The 17,927-nt window shown below is 41.5% G+C and overlaps 1 protein-coding gene across 3 annotated transcripts in view; it reads right to left on the bottom strand.

The window, feature by feature from the left end:
• LOC140467418 (solute carrier family 26 member 9-like) overlaps nt 1–17,927 on the bottom strand; it is a 112,934-nt gene that overhangs the window by 83,268 nt on the left and 11,739 nt on the right. Inside the window, exon 1 of one of the 3 annotated variants that reach the window (XM_072563759.1) lies at nt 15,566–15,684. The exons of the other annotated variants lie outside the window; for them this stretch is intronic. The gene's annotated coding sequence lies outside the window, so the exon portion shown is untranslated. Of the gene's footprint in view, nt 1–15,565; nt 15,685–17,927 lie in introns of those variants that run through there. 3 annotated transcript variants of the gene reach the window in all.

Here is a 17,927-nt window from a genome sequence, read left to right as displayed (position 1 = left end):
TGGCCATACTAAATTGCCCATAGTGTTAGGTGCATTAGTCGGAGGGAAATGGGTCTGGGTGGGTTACTCTTCGGAGGGTTGGTGTGGACTTGTTGGGCCGAAGGGCCCGTTTCCACACTGTAGGGAATCTAGTCTAATCTATTCTGATTAGCAGTGAAAAAAGCATGAATTATTTGTGGATATACATAGCTAAGTGAGGTGTGATGTTGCTTGGCCTGCTTGATGAAGTCACTAGCACATGGTAACTATTCAAATGTCATTGAAGTCATGGATTCCTTGGAATATTGAATATTCCCTCAACATAATAGAATAATAATGTTTAAGAAGTGCTCAGACATGCACTTGCACACTGGGGCCTACAAGACTACAGACCAAGTGCAGGAAAATGGGATTAGAACAGATGGATGGTTGTTTGAGACTGGCAGGGATGGAATGGGCTGAAGAGTCTTTATTTGTTCTGTTTCTCTCCGACTGTGGCTACATGAAATAGATAAAACCACCATGTAAATTCATAGCAAGACAAGGGCAGGAATATTGTGGGAGCACTATTATTTGCTTCCTTTTGTTCTCAGTTTCTTCATTTCCACTGGGTCAAAATCCTGGTCCCTGTCCAATACCTTTGTGGAAGCACCATTAACACAATTCCCATGTCTCGAAAATGACCCACTATTGCCTTTTCAGAGCAACTATGAGTTAGCACGGCCCATATCCATTGTCATTGAACCCATTTCAAACCTAACAAAGTGATGGATTTTATTGCTGTTTATTTTTCCACATATTTCCTGAATGGGATGCTTTATTGCTGGGAGTTTAAAAAAGAATGTGAAACAATTAATCTGCATCTGATTCTTTTTCCCTGAAACTCTTGTAAACGCCAATTTCGTCACGCCCAAAACACAAAATTGGTTTTGATTTGCATGCTTTGCCTGACTTGTGGCTGCAAGTAATTATAAAATGGTATCACTGTGACCCCTAATCTTTAGAGAGAGGCCAGAATGCTGCCTGTTGCACTAACCTTCCCAGATACATTAGATTATCGGAGTATAGGATGTCAGTAGGCAATTCAGCCCCTCAAACCCTTCCTGGCATTCACTGAGATGAAGGCTGATTTAGATTTAGATTTATTGACATATGAACATAAAAATACAATGAAACATGCTTTTTGCATATTAATCGTGAAGTGTTGCTATATTCCAGCACCATTTTGAAACTTCGAATATAAGATTTTACAGCAATAGAGTTAATCTTTCTCTCTTCTTCCTGCTCCTCCTCCACTGCACCTCCAGAAGCTGTTTGCCATTGGCAGGGTCTCGGTTATGGGTTTGCCTCCATTGTTGCTGTTACTACCGCAACCAAGCTGCAACCATGGGCTTGGTCTCATACCTCCTGTTTCCCATCCAATGTTCCTCCAGACACTGTCGCTGGTCATCAGTCGCTGGGGTCCTGTCTCTAAGCTCCTCCACTGGCAATATCTTAATTCAAAATATTTCTGAAATCCCATAGAATGGGATCTCTACCGCGTGGAAGTAGGCCATTCAGTCCATTGAGTCCACACCAACCCATCGAAAAGCATCCCACTCAGCTCCACCCCTCTCTACCCGATCCATGTAGCCCTGCATTTTCCATGGCTAATCCACCTAAACTGCATATCCCTTGACATTATGGGTAATTTAACATGGCCAATCTGCCTACCTTGCACTTCTTTGGATTGTGGAAGGAAACCGGAGCACCTGGAGGAAACCCACGCAGGCACAGGGAGAATGTGCAAACTCCACACTGTTATGCAAGGGTGGAATTGAGCTCGGGTCCCTGGTATTGTGAGGCAATAGTGCTAACCATTGAGCCACCATATCACCCCTTCATTTAATGAAAAGTTATCAATTTAAGTTTAGAAGTTTTTAATTTTCAATGTTTCAGGTGGAAGAATTCCAAATGTTCACTGCTGTTTTTTGTGGAGAATGTTCCTGACGTTAACTCTGAACAGCTCAACTCTAGAGATTGTCCCCTTTGTGACTTCTCTCAGCAGAGGTTACTATCCAGCCCTTTCTTGCCTTTAAACAGCATAAACATTTCAATTTGATTCACTCCTTCATCCCTCAAGGGGATATAAACCTTGCCTTAATTAGCTGTAAGCCTTCATGATTTAATTTTGCATATAGACATATGCGAGAAAGATATAAGTGCCAAAAGGTTTTTTTTTCCATTTAAAGGTTATCACAGACCTTCCTTTTGTTTCTGAAGGTGACACTTGTCCTTTATCAAAGCGCATGGAACAAACCACATTATCTACATTTGGTTTTGATCCTGGTAATTTATAGCGAACAACCCCAGGGTGTTGGTTTAGTTTGGCTAGTTTGCAGTCAAGAGTGCGGTGCTGCAAAAGCACAGTAGGTCAAGCAGCATCTGAGGAGCAGGAAAATTGAGGTTTTGGGCAAAAGTCCTTCATCAGGAATGTCAGTCAGAACCACAGTCTTGACTCTAGATTAGATTAGATTAGATTACTTACAGTGTGGAAACAGGCCCTTCGGCCCAACAAGTCCACACCGCCCCGCCGAAGCGTAACCCACCCATACCCCTACATCTACATCTACCCCTTACCTCACACTACGGGCAATTTAACATGGCCAATTCACCTAACCTGCACATCTTTGGACTGTGGGAGGAAACCGGAGCACCCGGAGGAAACCCACGCAGACACGGGGAGAACGTGCAAACTCCACACAGTCAGTCGCCTGAGGCGGGAATTGAACCCGGGTCTCCGGCGCTGTGAGGCAGCAGTGCTCACCGCTGTGCCACCGTGCCGCTAATCTCCAGCATCTGCAGTACTCACTTTCACCTGGTTAGTTTGCAATACAGAGTGATTTGATTTACTATTGTCACATGTACTGAGATACAGTGAAAATTATTTTCTGCATACTAACCAGGCAAATCATATCTTACAACATATTCAAAGACCCCTCCCAGCTGTTTATAATCTCTTCTACCCGCTTCTGTCAGGCAGAATATACAAAAGTTTGAAAATGCATCCCAACAGATTCAAGAACAGCTTCCTCCCTGCTGTTATTAGACTTATGAGTAGATCTGATATATACTAGAGTTGATATTCCTCTGCACCTTTCCTATGGCTGTAACACAAGATTCTACATTCTGTCCTATTACCCTGATGGGTTAAATTCCTGCACCAGCTGAGATACCATAAAGGATTCCCCTTCTCAACGTCTCCCTTCACCTGAGGCGTGGTGACTTTCAGGTTAAACCACCATCAGTTGACTCTCTCTCTCTCTCTCTCTCTCTATACTGAGAGAGCAGCTCTGTGATAAGACCACAATGGCTTTAATTTTATTTCCACCGTTCTGTAGGAAGAGCTCTACTCTCACTTACCAAAGGAAGGAGAATGATGTCAAGTCTTGTCTGACTGTGGTTAACCTTCCACATGTTGTGGAATAATGCTGGTTGACAGCAAGTCAGCAGTTTTTAACACCTCTCCCAAACAGAGTACAATTTCACTTAGAATTAACCAATTGTTGGACCTGATGAACAAGTGTGAGTTAAAATAGCTGCTGCTCTCTGTTATATTTTTGGTGTTGGAGAACAGCACTATCAGCAATAGTGACACAAAAAAATGATCCAATTACAATGCACCAATTAATCTTACTCCAGGTCAGAGCTGGGAACGGTGAACTAAAGATAGAATAATACGGCTGCATTTTCTTAGACTGGAATGAAAAGAGTGGGCATTGAACAGAGGTCTCAGAACAATAAAATCACTGGCAATGTAAACATAGATAATTTCCATTGGCAGACAAGAAATCACAAGCTTAAAAGTGAGTATCAGATACACAAAATACGGATTTTAGAAGAAATGTTTTAGCACCAAATTGTGGTGGGGAGTGCTTTGAACTGATTGGTAATTGATTGGAGCACTAATCAGGGCCCATTGTGACCACTCTGGCCCTCTGGAGCAGCAATTTGCATAGTGCCACTACCCTCCCTTTTCCCTGTAGCCTTGCAATTTCCAGACAATGTTCCAATTCCCTTTTGGAAACCGCAACTGGATCTGCCTCCACCACATCCCTAGCATGTGCCTTCCTGATTCTAACCACCTTCTATGTGAAAAATACTTTCCACGTGTCACCATCTCTGTCAAATCTCCTGTCAATGTTATTGTCCAGATGAATATCAACAGATAATACAAATGTAAAATTCACACAACTCCAGATTATAGTCCAATAGGTTTATTTGGAAGTACTAGCTTTCGGAGTGCTGCTCCTTCATTGGGTAGTTACTAACTGATGAGGGAGCAGCTCTTGTTTGTGTGATTTTTAACTTTGTCCACTCCAGTCCAACACCAACACCAACACCTCCACATCTTGACCAAATTGTACAACTCTTCTAAATACTGAAATTCCTCAGCCTTGGAACCATTTAGTGAAAATATCTAATGTATTTCCATCCTTCCTAATGAGTGGCGATCAAAGGTATATGTAATACTCCAGTCGATGCTGAACCAGCGTTTTATACGGGTTTACCATAATAAGGTCATTAACCATTCATTTGATAACATTGACTGTAATTTCTACTCTTGTAAATGCCCATGTCATCAACATATTGCAGATGTTGTGGTTTTCTATGTGTGTACCATACTTTCATTGGTAATGACCTTGCCTGACAATACAAAAATTGTTGCTTTGTAACCCACTCTAGAAATTCACATGCTGTAGTATTGAGGCAATTCTACATGATCAGAGGTGATATCTTTCAGTTGAGATTTTTATCTGAGACTGTTTCAACCCTCTCAGGTGAATAGTCCCTCTCAGGGACTATTTTGTGAAAGAGCAGGAACATTTTCCAGTCTATCCTGGCAAAGAATTAACTGTTAATCCAATTATCTAGTCACAAGCCTCATGTTATTGGTAGAATTTTACTGTGTGCAAATTGGTTGTTGTACTTCTTAAGTTGCAACACATCAGGTAAGTGTTATATAAACAGAACGCTTTCTTCCAATGTGAATATGTCTTTTTGCTAAATAAAAAAAATTGCAAAATTCATTTTCAAAACAACATCAATCAGATGGAAACCTAAGTGCTTTGGTGTTCCACTGAATGTTGTGTTTACTCATAAAGTGGGCTAAATGGCACAAGGGTATTATTCAGCCATATAGCTTGGATGGGCAAACTTTACATTCAACAGCTTCAGATATGCCTTTTTTATTTATCATGAATTGCTGTCTTTTGCAAGCACTGAAATATTAAAGATATTCTAGATATGGAATGAAGAATGCATTGTAGCACATCTTTGCATGGCACACCTTCAGGCAACTTTAACTGTTTGTAAGATGATAGGAGGACCATTATGGTGTTTGGTCTGGACATTGGAGGGGTAGCTCTGTGATGACGTGGTGATGATGTATTCCATGAGTGCGTCTCACTGAAATCAGCACAAACATCACATTCGTGATGGCCCAGATTCAGTCAGTCAACAAATTTTACTGATTCTAAAACCCTTATTTAAAGACCTTCACTGCAGTCAATCAATGGCACGCTGATGCCAAACCAAATTTTAAGTGTTATTTAATTGTCATTTACGCTCCTTTTGTATTTCCAAACTTCTTAAAACCAGTGCTTCTATGATTCTCCTCTCTGACTTGAGAACAGAGCTTTGCTATTTTGGGAATGGAAAATTGAAAGTTTTAACTACCTTGTGATTCCTCACACAACAATTTCTGCATCAGTATTATTATTTTCTGTTATTTTATGCTACACTGTTACATTGAAAAACTCTGTTTTTTACCACAGTATTGTTGCTTCTTTAGGACAGTCAGAAGTCACATGACTCCAGGTTATAGCCCAACAGATTTATTTCAAATCAGAAACATTTGGAGCTCTGCTTCCTTGTTAGGTGAGATCATTTTACCTGATGAAGGAGCAGCGCTCTGAAAGCTTGTGATTTCAAATAAACCTGTTGGGCTATAACCTGGAGTCATGTGACTTCTGACTTTGCCTATCCTAGTCCTACAACAGCATCTCTACGTCATGGCTTCTTTTGGAAGCTGTGCATATCGACACATCATTAGACATCATATCGGGAGCTGCTGCGTGCAAAGGAGGGAGAATTCAGGGATAGGGAAGAAAAACACCTCTGGTACTCAATGCCTATTGAACTTAGAACCAGGAAGAATCAACCACACCGCCCTGTGGCCCAACATTTCAATTGCCCCTCCCACTCTGCCGAGGTCATGCAGGTCCTGGGCCTCCTCCACTGCTGCTCCCTCACCACCCGATGCCTGGAGGAAGAATGCCTCATCTTCCACCTCAGAACACCTCAACTCCAGGGCATCAATGTGGTCTTCACTAGTTTCCTCATTTCCCCTCCCCTCACCTTACCCCAGTTCCAAACTTCCAGCTCAGCACCGTCCCCATGACCTGTTTTACCTGCCTATCTTCTTTTCCACCTATCCACTCCACCCTCCTCTCTGACCTATCACCCTCATCCCCACCCCCATTGTACTCTTTGCTACCTTCCACACACCCTCCTCTCTGACCTATCACCTCCATTCCCACCCCCATTCACCCACTGTACTCTATGCTACTTTCTCCCCACCCCCACGCCCCTCTCATTTATCACTCCAACATGCAGGGTCCCTGCCTCTACTCCTGATGAAGGGCTTTTTGCCCGAAGCATCAATTTTCTTGCTCCTCGGATGCTGCCTGACCTGCCGTGCTTTTCCAGCACCACTCTAACCCAGAGCCAGGAAGAGTCAAGGTGACATATCTGTGCCTGACATTTTCGCAAAAGGAGCTCTGTACCCTGGAACAGCAAAATCTCACTTTTAAAAATGCACATCCTTGTTTTCAGATCACGTTGCAACTATGCATACAGAACGGTGACCCTTTAAAATCTGCTCATTTGCCATTCAAATTGAGCCACAGTACCCCTTATACTTAGGGAAAACATGGAGGGTGGATATGACATTTACTCAACATTGATGATCCAGGTAAGGTGAGCTCCCTTGTTCCTTTGCTCAATCATTTCTGCGCATGCAGCTACACTGGGACAGCTGGCCAGAGGAACTCTCTCCTATGTTTTCTTTCCTTCATAGAAATCTTATCAACAACCTTTCTTTACCTTACCAAAACATTTTTACAAAAAGAAAGTTCCTTGCGTCCCAATAAAGTTAATTTGAATAATACTTTTCTGGGACACCAGCACTTACTAGCAAGGCAGTTTTTATAAAAACAGCATTAAGTCTCTTCATGTTTGCCTGTTTGACATCTTGCGGGACATGCCATGTTGAGAAATCATATTGAACTAATCTCTTGCCTTGACAGCTACTGCAGTATTTTTTTCCGTGATGATAATGAAATTAATGATGGTAAGATTTATAAGGGTCGCTTACATTTTTTCAACTTTGGGCACTAGCGAGTGCCCTGTGTTAGAAGTTGCCAGAAAATCACAGGTGTGGTTAAGGATATTTTTCAGAAAGCTGAGCATAACTGTTAGGGCCAATTATCAAATGGCCATATGATGTAGAGGACATTCTGGAATACTGTGTGCAGTTCTGGTTGCCCCATGAAAGGAAGGATATTATTGAACTGGAGAGGGTTTAGAAAAGATTTACCATGGTGTTGCCAGGAATGGAGGGTTTGAGATGCCAAAATGGACTGGAAAGCTTGGACGTTTTTCACCGGAGTGTAGGAGATTAAACGGTGACCTTATTGAGGTTTATAAAATTATGAGGGGCAAAGCTAAGGTGAATTACAAGGGTCTCTTGCCTGGGGTGTATATTTTTAAGTTGAGAGGAGAAAGATTTAAAAAGGAGCAACTTTTTTACACAGAGAGTGGTTCGTGTGTGGAATTAACTGCCAGAGAAAGTAGTGGATACAGGTACAGTTACAACATTTAAAAGACACTTAGATAGGTGCATGAACGGGAAAAGTTTAGAGGGATATGGCCCAAATGCAGGCAGGTGGGACTAGTTTAGTTTGGGAACATGGTCAGCTTGAGGAGTCTGTTCCCTGCTGTATGACTCTACAACTCTGTGACAATGTAAGAGCAGGAGTCAGTCATTCTAGCCATTGAGTTTACTCTGCTATTCAATGCAATCATGGCTAAGCTAATCACCCTCGACTCCACTTTCCTATCTTTTCCCTTAAGCTTTGGTTCCCTTAATGATTGAAAAATCTATCTCAGCCTTGTATACACTTAATGGCCAGCCTCTACAGCTGTCTGAGGTGAAGAATCCAACAGGTACATCACACACTGAGAGAAGAAATTCCTCCTCATCTCCGTCTTAAGTGAACCCTTACTTTGAAATTATGTTCCCTGGTCCTAGACTTTCCCAGAAGGGGAATCAACCTCTCCATATCTACCCTGTCAAGCTCCCAAGACAATCTATGTTTCAATGGAGTTGCCTCTCATTCTTCTAAACCCCAATGCTTTGAGCCAAAAGTATTTCTTTTTTCTGGAAGGGCCCCTCCTTATTTGGTTCAGTGATTTTCTACTCTTGTAAATGAGATATATGGCAAAGGGGAAGCATTCCAGAAATAATTATTGCAGGAATGAGCTCCCAGCTATGGTTAGGGAAATTAACGTATAATGGAATCACCATATTCCATTGAATTTGTATTAGCTTACAAACACTGGAAAGGTAGTGGGGGCAGACAGAGTAAAGAAACCGCTTTTGGCAACTCCGAAACTGGAGAACATACAGAGAGATACTGACCAAGGGTGGGGTAGACAGACAGAAAAAAAATGTACAGCAAACTAAGATAGAACCAAATAACGGAGAGACAGAAATAAAATTTAAATATTTTAGTACAGGGTTAAAGGACTCAGACAGCAACTAAAGAAACAGTGGCATAAAGAGCCACAGAGTCATAGAGATGTACAGCACGGAAACAGACCCTTCGGTCCAACCCTTCCGTGCCGACCAGATAGCCCAACCCAATCTAGTCCCACCTGCCAGCACCCAGCCCATATCCCTTCAAATCCTTCCTATTCATATACCCATCCAGATACCTTTTAAATGTTGCAATTGCACCAGTCTCCACCACATCCTCTGGCAGCTCATTCCATACACGTACCACCCTTTGTGTGAAAAATTTGCCCCTTAAGTCTCTTTTATATTTTTTCCCTCTCACCCTAAACCTATGCCCTCTAGTTCTGGACTCCCACACCCCAAGGAAAGTACTTTGTCTATTTATCCTATCCATGTCCCTCATGATTTTGTAAACCTCTATAAGGTCATCCCTCAGCCTCCAATGCTGCAGGGAAAACAGCCCCAGCCTGTTCAGCCTCTCCCTAGAGCTCAAATTCTCCAACCCTGGCAACATCCTTGTAAATCTTTTCTGAACCCTTTCAAATTTCACAACATCTTTCAGATAGGAAGGAAATCAGAATTGCATGCAATATTCCAACAGTGGCCTAACCAATGTCCTGTACAGCCGCAACTGGCCTCCCAAGTCCTGTTCTTAATACTCTGATTAATACTCTGTGCCGGGGCAGCACAGTGGCTCAATGGTTAGCACTGCTGCCTCACAGCACTAGTGTCCCAAGTTCAATTCCAGCTTCGGTCAACTGTATGTGTGGAGTTTGCATGTTCTCCCTGTATCTGCAAGGATTTCCTCCAGGTGCTCAGGTTTCCTCCCACAGTCCAAAGATGGTGCACATCAGGTGAATTGGCCATGCTAAATTGCCCCTAGTGTTAGGTGCACTAGACAGAGGGAAATGTGTCTGGGTGGGTTACTCTTCAGAGGGTCAGTGTGGACTGGTTGGGTTGAAGGGCCTGTTTCCACGCTGTAGGGAATCTAATCTAATCTAATCATAAAGGAAAGCATACCAAGCACCTTCTTCACTATCTTATCTACCTGCGATTCCACATTCAAGGAGCTATGAACCTGCACTCCAAGGTCTCTTTGTTCAGCAACACTCCCTAAGACATTGCCATTAAGTGTGTAAGTCTTGCTAAGATTTGCTTTCCCAAAATGTAGCACCTCACATTTATCTGAATTAAACTCCATCTGCCACTTCTCAGCCCATTGGCTGATCGAAACAAAGAGTAGGGGAAGAAGATGGAGAGAGACAATAAAGGTGGCATGAGAGCTCGTTAGATGGTTTAGTTTGTATGCACCCGTGTTAGCTGTAATTGTTTGCAGAAGTGTTGATTGGGTATGGAAACACCATCAACAACATGTCATTGCAATAATGGGGCAATGCAGGGTCTGTCTCACGTGTTACCGAGTGACTGCTCTCAGTTATGTGGCTGTGAAATGGAATAACCACTGGAATAGCCATTCACAGGTTACTCTCAGATATCACCTGGTGATGGTTGACATAACTGCCAGAGTTTGTGGTTTTAAGTGTTGTTGGAGGACCAGAGAGGATGTATTACCTCATTCATCTGCCTCCAATTTAAAGTGCTCATTATTTTACTCCAACCCCTCCCATGGCCTCACTCTCTCCCTATCTCTGCAATCTCCTTCAGCCACACAACCTTTGTGTTTGGCCTGAGCATTCTTGATCTTAATGGCAGACTCATCAGCAGTTGTACACTCATTTGCCCAAATCCTAAGCTTTGGAGTTCAGGTTGTAAAACTCGCCATCTCTCTGCCTCTCCTTCTTACTGTAAGACATTCTGTAAATTTAACACTCTGACCAATCTTTTGATTATCAAACTTAAAACCTCCTTTATAAAACATATTCTCAACCGCAAAGTTCTGACTTATTCTAGGCACTTTACAAAAGACATGGAGGCATTAGGTAGGATCAGGCAAGATTCATCAAGAACACAGAGACATGAGCTGTATGAATAGACTGAGAAAATTAAGCTGGGGTGGTCCTCTTTTAAGAAAAGTTTGAGAGAGATTTAAGGCATGTGCAATGTCATAAAGCATCTACCCCATGTCAGCAGAGAATCATTATCCCATTGACAGAGGAGTTAAGAAGTAGTGGATCTAAACTGATGGGCAAAAGAACTAAAGAGACCAAGAGAAAACATTTCTGATGTAATTATTGATTATAATGTGGAATATGCTGCCTGAAAGGGTGATGGAAGTAATTCATTATGGTTTTCAAAAGGGAATTGGGTAAGAACCCGAATATTTGGAGGGTTGCAGGGAAATGGTGAGGAATGGGATGAGCTAAATTGCTCCTGCAGACATGAACTCAATGGACCAAATGGCCTGTTGTAATTATTCTATGGTCTCTTAACTGGCTCAGTGGCAATTTCTTTCTTTGTATTGCACCTGTGAATCGAGCTATTTTATTAATGTTAATGTTCATATTAATGTATAAACATATGCAGTCATTTGGTAGTACAAAACAGACTACTGCTGAGAAGAAAAAGCACATTTTGTTGAACCAAAAACAGACATTTCTGGAAAAGCTCAGCAGATTCTGGCAGCATCTGTCGAGAGAAATCAGAGTTAATACTTCAGATGCAGGAACCTTTCAGAATTACTCTTTAGAAGAAGGATCACTCGACCTGAAACATTAACACCACTTTCTCTTCACAGTTGCTAACCAGCGAGTATTCCCTTCTGATGCAGCATAAAAATGTAGCTACTCCTTACATTGGCTTGCTGGTGAATTTTCCAGATAGTCTGTTTTGTACTACCAAATGACTGTATATTTTCTGTGTATGTTTCTGATTTCCAGCATCCATAGTTCTTCCAGCTTTTCATCTTGTAATAACTGGAAAATTCACCAGCAAGCCAATGTAAGGCGTAGCTACATTTTTATGCTGCATCAGAAGAGAATACTTGCTGGTTGGCAAGCAGACTCTGATTGGTAGAGGCATTGCCATGGGGAAAGCACCAGTCTGATGATGAGTGCCAGTTAATTGCTTGGTTAAAAATCACACAACACCAGGTTATAGTCCAACAGGTTTAATTGGAAGCACTAGCTTTTGGAGCGACGCTCCTTCATCAGGTGATAAGGAGCGTCGCTCCGAAAGCTAATGTGCTTCCAATTAAACCTGTTGGACTATAACCTGGTGTTGTGCGATTTTTAACTTTGTACACCCCAGTCCAACACCAGCATCTCCAAATCAGTTAATTGCTTGGTTTGTTTAAGTTAAACCAGATAGGTTGACTTATTATTCCTGATGAAGGGCTTTTGCTCGAAACGTCGATTTCGAAGCTACTTGGATGCTGCCTGAACTGCTGTGCTCTTCCAGTACCACTAATCAGAATCTGATTAGTCAAGGTATTGCCATGAGTAATGAACCAGCGAATGGCTGTCACCTATTTCATTCAGCTGAAGAAGGCTCATGTTCCTTTCTCTGAACAAGAGACTAGTGGACTAATATATGCAGCTTCCAGTAAGTGCAAGTGCACCACACTGTGCACATACATATGTAAATCATACACGTAATGTGTTGTTATAAAGGCATTTAATTATTATATTAAGGCATTTCACATCCTCCAGCCTCCTGGGAATCAGTATTGGGTTTAACAACTGCTGCCCCAATTTAATTTAATTTTTCTTTGCAGGTTCATTAGTTTTTTCTTGTTTCTACTTATTCTGCTACTTGGTGTTTGTACAACTGTTATTCTGCCATTGATACCTCTTACAGACAGATTTGAGGCACAATATTATCCACTTTTACCCATGCCATCGGGAGAGTGACACTGAGCATAGGTAACTATTGGGAGCACCATCTCACTCATTCCTTGACTGCAGACTTGAGGGAGCAGGTAAGAACACAGAAACAACTTACTTGCCCTTGAATCAATAAAGAAGGAGGATATGGCATAGGACAATGTGGAATCAGAGCAGGGAGATGCTGAGGTGGCTTCAATCTAACTGAAATAGAACAGTAGTATGCCGAGAATGCAGGGACCAGGAACTCTCCTTTTGCTGTTGCCTTCTCAAGCAGCCTCAGTAGAATAGAGCTGATGAGCAGTCCAGGGGCACTGGTTTTGTGGCTACTGCACATCAACTCAATGCTAAGAAGTTTGCACAAGCCATCAATCTTAGCTACTTTTCTATGTTAAAGAGTTAGCATAATTGGTGATTGATTACATTGGTGGGGGCATCTTCAGATGTCAAAGCCTTAAATTATGAACTCTCCTCCCCACATCTCTCTGTCGCTCTTCCTCATTTTCCTCCTTTAAGATCTAAGGACAGCACAGTGCCCTCAGAAGCTAGCAATGTTGCCTCACACCGCAGGGGTGTGGGGGGGGAGGGGGGTGTGGAGGCGGTGCAGGGTTTGTTTCCACCCTTGGGCAACCGTCTGTGTGAAGCTTGGACATTCCTCCAGGTGCTCCAGTTTCCTTCCACACTCCAAAGATATGCAGGTTAAGTGAATTGGCTGTGGGAAATGCAGAGTTCCCTGGATAGAGTAGATGGTTGGAGGTTACTCTTCAGGCTGTCAGTGTGGACTCAATGAGCTGAATGGCCTTCCTCTGCACTGTAAGGATTCTAACTGTTTGACCAGGATTTAAATCACTATAAGTGGTTTCTATGTGGAATGGGCTGCCAGAAGAAGAGGAAAGGTTTGGAGGGATAGGGGCAAATAGAACTAGTTTAGTTTGGGAAACTTGGTCGGCATGGACAAGTTGGACCAAAGGGTCCATATGACTCTGTGACTCTATAAGTGACTTGGTGTCATATTTTGTTTTTAAGGCTACAGTGAAACACCTTGAGATGTGTTATTGCATTAAAGACTCTTTATAGGAATATAATTTTCTTTGCTGTTGTGCCTGGTACCATTATGCTAACAAGACTGTATTCTAGTAACTGCCCATTGCCTGAATGCCAACAAGGTGCCTCTGTCCAGTGAGTATCCAGCTGCGCCAGCCACCCACTAAAACTGCCAGATCAAAAAACACCTTGCAATTTTGCCACACAGAGGGAAGCCACTTGACCAATTGGTGTTGTATAAAGACTTTTTAAAGAAAGAGCCACTCACTGTGCGACATTCTGCCTGTTCCCATCCTTCCCAAAAACTGTTTGAATGATCCATCCTTTTTCATTTAGCATTTATTGACTTGGAAAATGGTGGGTTCTGCTTTCAATAGTGTTTCACACCCTTACCAATATCTGTCTATGAGACAAGCCACCTAACATATCTTTTGTTGATGATCATGATGTTGGACTGGGGTGGGCTAAGTTAAAAATCACACAACACCAGGTTATAGTCCAACAGGTTTATTTGGAAGTACTAGCTAGTGCTTCCAAATTAACCTGTTGGACTATAACCTGGTGTTGTGTGATTTTTAACTTTGTTGATGATGATCTTACGCCCTTTGATTTAATGGCCAGTGGGTGAAATGCTTCTTTAAAAGTGGGTAGGTTATGCATTTATTAACATTTCAAACAAAGTCAGTCTGTAAAATGTCAATTTCATAAGGAAAGAATGAAGGAGAACTGCAGCAAATATCTGAACAACACAACAACCTTGAACTACTACAGCATAGGGATATTCAGATTAAAATGTACATTAACCTTGGTGAACAAGGGTTCTGAATATACAATTCAAATAGTAATATTTGCTGCCAGGAAATCATCTGAATAACAAATGCAGTATCTGACACGGTGATGGAAGCAGATTCAATGTTAATTTTCAAAAGCGAATCGAATTAATAATTTAAAAGGAAATGTAATCAGGGCCAACAGCTGAAAGCAAGGACACGAGATGCAAAGGATAAGCAAAATGGGCCAAATGGCCTTCTTATATACTTTGACACACTATTCACAATTACAACAGAAAAATAATTTGTTATATCAACATTCAATCAATAAAAAGACACAGATATATTAGTACAAAATAAACCTCTCAGTCACAAGGTGTAAAATACTATGCTAGTTTTTGTCTTATTTAATAAGTTGTCTGCCTACCTCAACTACTGATTAAAATGTCTCCAAGACCATCCTAAGATTTAGTTAACATTGCGCTCTGGTCAGTAACCAGGAGGAAAATGGAATATGTTTTCATCATTCTCAAAAGAACGAACAAAATCGGTATAGTTTAATTACAGAAACATTTTGTGCATCAACAAGGTAACAAATGAATCCTGTCTCTGAGTTTTCTAACAAGTAGATCTTACTGTGTGTGGAATTTAAAGTATACAGCTGGTATCCTTAAGGGTGGGGAGAATCTGAGCTTTGCGCCTTCAGGTTGGTGTATTTTAGTAGTCTGCATTGCGAGCGTTTTGCGACTCTGAAACACAGCTCTGATGAATTGCCTTCCCCCTCCACCATCCCCTCCCCCGATCTTTCCAACACTCCTGGACAAAGTTTGAATGTAGCCTTTGCTGAGTCAAAGCGAACAAAACAACAGAGCCTGTTAATCGCCCCTTGCATTAATCAGCACAGCTACACACTCTGTGGGGAGAAGGCATGCCAAAAGTAGTCCACAAATCCTAAAACAAGCAGAGGTTCATCCAGACTTCTGAAAGCATAGAGTTAAAGTTGGAAAACATCTTCACTTGTTTAAAGTGGGGTGTACAGCAATCCACATTCTCACCCAGAAGCAAAAATGAAGGAGCAGGTTGAAGAATGAGAAAAAAAAAGAGCAATGGACAATTGAGGCAAAGGAAAGCAATTAGCAAAAGGGTCCTACCTGGTTTATAGTTTAGGATGAGGTGGCAATATTTCCATGGACTTCCAAACCCCACTTATCCCTTCAGTGGGCTGCTGTCTGAATTGTAAGCAGTCCCACCTTTACTGAGGCTGGATATCTGTCTGCACTCTATTTTATAAACACAGGCATTAAGGTAGCAGCAAGCCAGAGATGACGTAGCACTCAAATACCTAATTACCTGAAGCACCTTTGCGGAGGTAAATATTAGTCTAGAGCTTTGAAACTGTATTATCTGCAGCAGAAACATTAGAGGACTGTCAGAGGTGAAACTGCTATTACTAGTAGACTATTATCAGTCTAATACTATCTTTATAAATTCCACAATCTTTACATAAATGTTGAATTGCTACCAATTTTCTCTTGCAAAATTATGGTTAGGAAGCACTTGGGCTTTCGGAGCTTAATTCTCCCCCAGTTTTCATTTGCGCCCTGAACAGCCAGAAAACAGGTTTGGGGGCATTCTTGTTTTTATCTCTTCACATCCCTCCCCTAAGCACCTACTTACCCAGGCAGTGCCACAGCTAGAGTTTACTCTGTCTGCTCATTTATCCTGTTTTAATAAGTAGGACTGGTGGTATTATGCTGTGCGATATTAGGAATGAATCCATTCATGTGCTTATATGAGCTGATGTTGTCTGCTATCTCAACAAAGACGTAAATGCAGAGGGAAAACTCTTTATTGAAGCCATTGAAACTACAATGAATCTCATATGAATACTGAGATTTACAACAAATCACATGCACAATGAGATTTGGCAAAAAGGTGAACTGAAGATAGAAACAAATAAACTTTCCATACGCAAATTCTCTCCCTTAAGTAAATTGTCCTCTATTTTACTAAGCAATGAGTTGTGTGAACAGAGGTTTTGTGAAGCAATGGGTAATGTTCCTACCTCAGAGCCAGAAGCACCAGGACTTAGATTCATAGAGTCATAGAGTTGTACAGCACGGTAACAGACCCTTCAAGCCAACTCATCCATGCCAACAGGATATCTTAAATTAATCTAATCCCATTTACCAGCATTTGGCCCATATTCCTCTAAATCCTTCCTATTCATATACCCACCCAGATGCCTTTTAAATTTTATTATTGTTCCAGCCCCATCACCTCCTCTGGCAGCACAGTGTATACACACACCACTGTCTGCGTAAAAACGTTGCCCTTTTAGTCCCTTTTCAATCTTTCCCTTCTCACCTTAAACCTCGGTCGCCATGGAAGGGGTGTTTGTAATGTGGCCAAACAGGATGCTTACCAAATTATAAAACCTTCCAACAAATGCAGGCAGGAAGAGTAGAAGAAATTCCCTGTCAGCTGTGCAATGGCAAGTGGGAGAAAAAAATCCCTCTCATCTGAACAAAAATAAATTGCATGGTTTTGACAAGTTCATTATTTAAATGGCTTGTGAGAAATGTTATTTTGAAATATGGTACAAATCCATTCTTCCCTAATTTTCTAGACTTGCTCAGGACAGGAAGTCTTAAATTCTGAACAAAAGTTAGAATGGACATTTTTTCACTCTCCATAGATGGTGTTACACCTGTAGAGTTTATCCACTACTTTCTGTTCATTTTATAGAAAATCTTCACTTATGTTTATCCTGCTTTCTCAGTCTGAGCACAATAGACCAAATAGCCTCCTTCCGTGTTGTATTCATTTTATATTCCTATAGTGGGGGAGGGGGGCAAGGTTTGTCCGTAGTGCCATGACAGTGGTCTGAATGTTTCTGAAATGTCTACAGTAGTGTGGGCTGAGTGGTGAATACCAATAAAGAAATTCATCCCCAGCATCTTTAATGGGAATCTCAGGCTACCTCTGTAACATGTTCGAGTGTAACATGTTCGAATGGAGGTAATTTGAATTATTCAGCTGCCCATTATGTGTCTCTCCCAATTTTAACTTCCTTTGAAGTCAGTGGGAAATCGAGTGGAGTACTGAGTAAGTAAAACCTTAAAGCATTTATCACAATTGTCAGACTCAAAAATGCCTGTGATCGACCTAAAATTACTACTCTTGGCTCTTTTTTGCACAAGAACACATAATTAAGATGCTCTTCTTTTAATACTTTTTTAATGGTGTCTAGTGATAACTTCTATTCAGAATGTTTTGAAAGTGTATACGGAAAAGAACGCATTGTTGCCCCTCCAGCCTAGTATTCACAGCTTCACTCTGATGGCACGAGCTTACACAAGGTGTGGAAGAAGCTAATCAATATTTAAAAGATTATAGGCTGCCCAGTCTCTGTTTGTTGTCATCTGACTTCAAAGTGAAAAGTTCTATTGATGTTCTACAATTGAGAGACATTTTTAATTGGTTGTAAAAGCAAAAACAAGGAGACTTAAA

The sequence above is a fragment of the Chiloscyllium punctatum genome, chromosome 45 (genome assembly GCF_047496795.1).
Source record: "Chiloscyllium punctatum isolate Juve2018m chromosome 45, sChiPun1.3, whole genome shotgun sequence".
Taxonomy (NCBI): Eukaryota; Metazoa; Chordata; class Chondrichthyes; order Orectolobiformes; family Hemiscylliidae; genus Chiloscyllium; species Chiloscyllium punctatum.
Note: the sequence above shows the minus strand (reverse complement) of the source record. Positions and strands in the feature narration are given on the sequence as shown.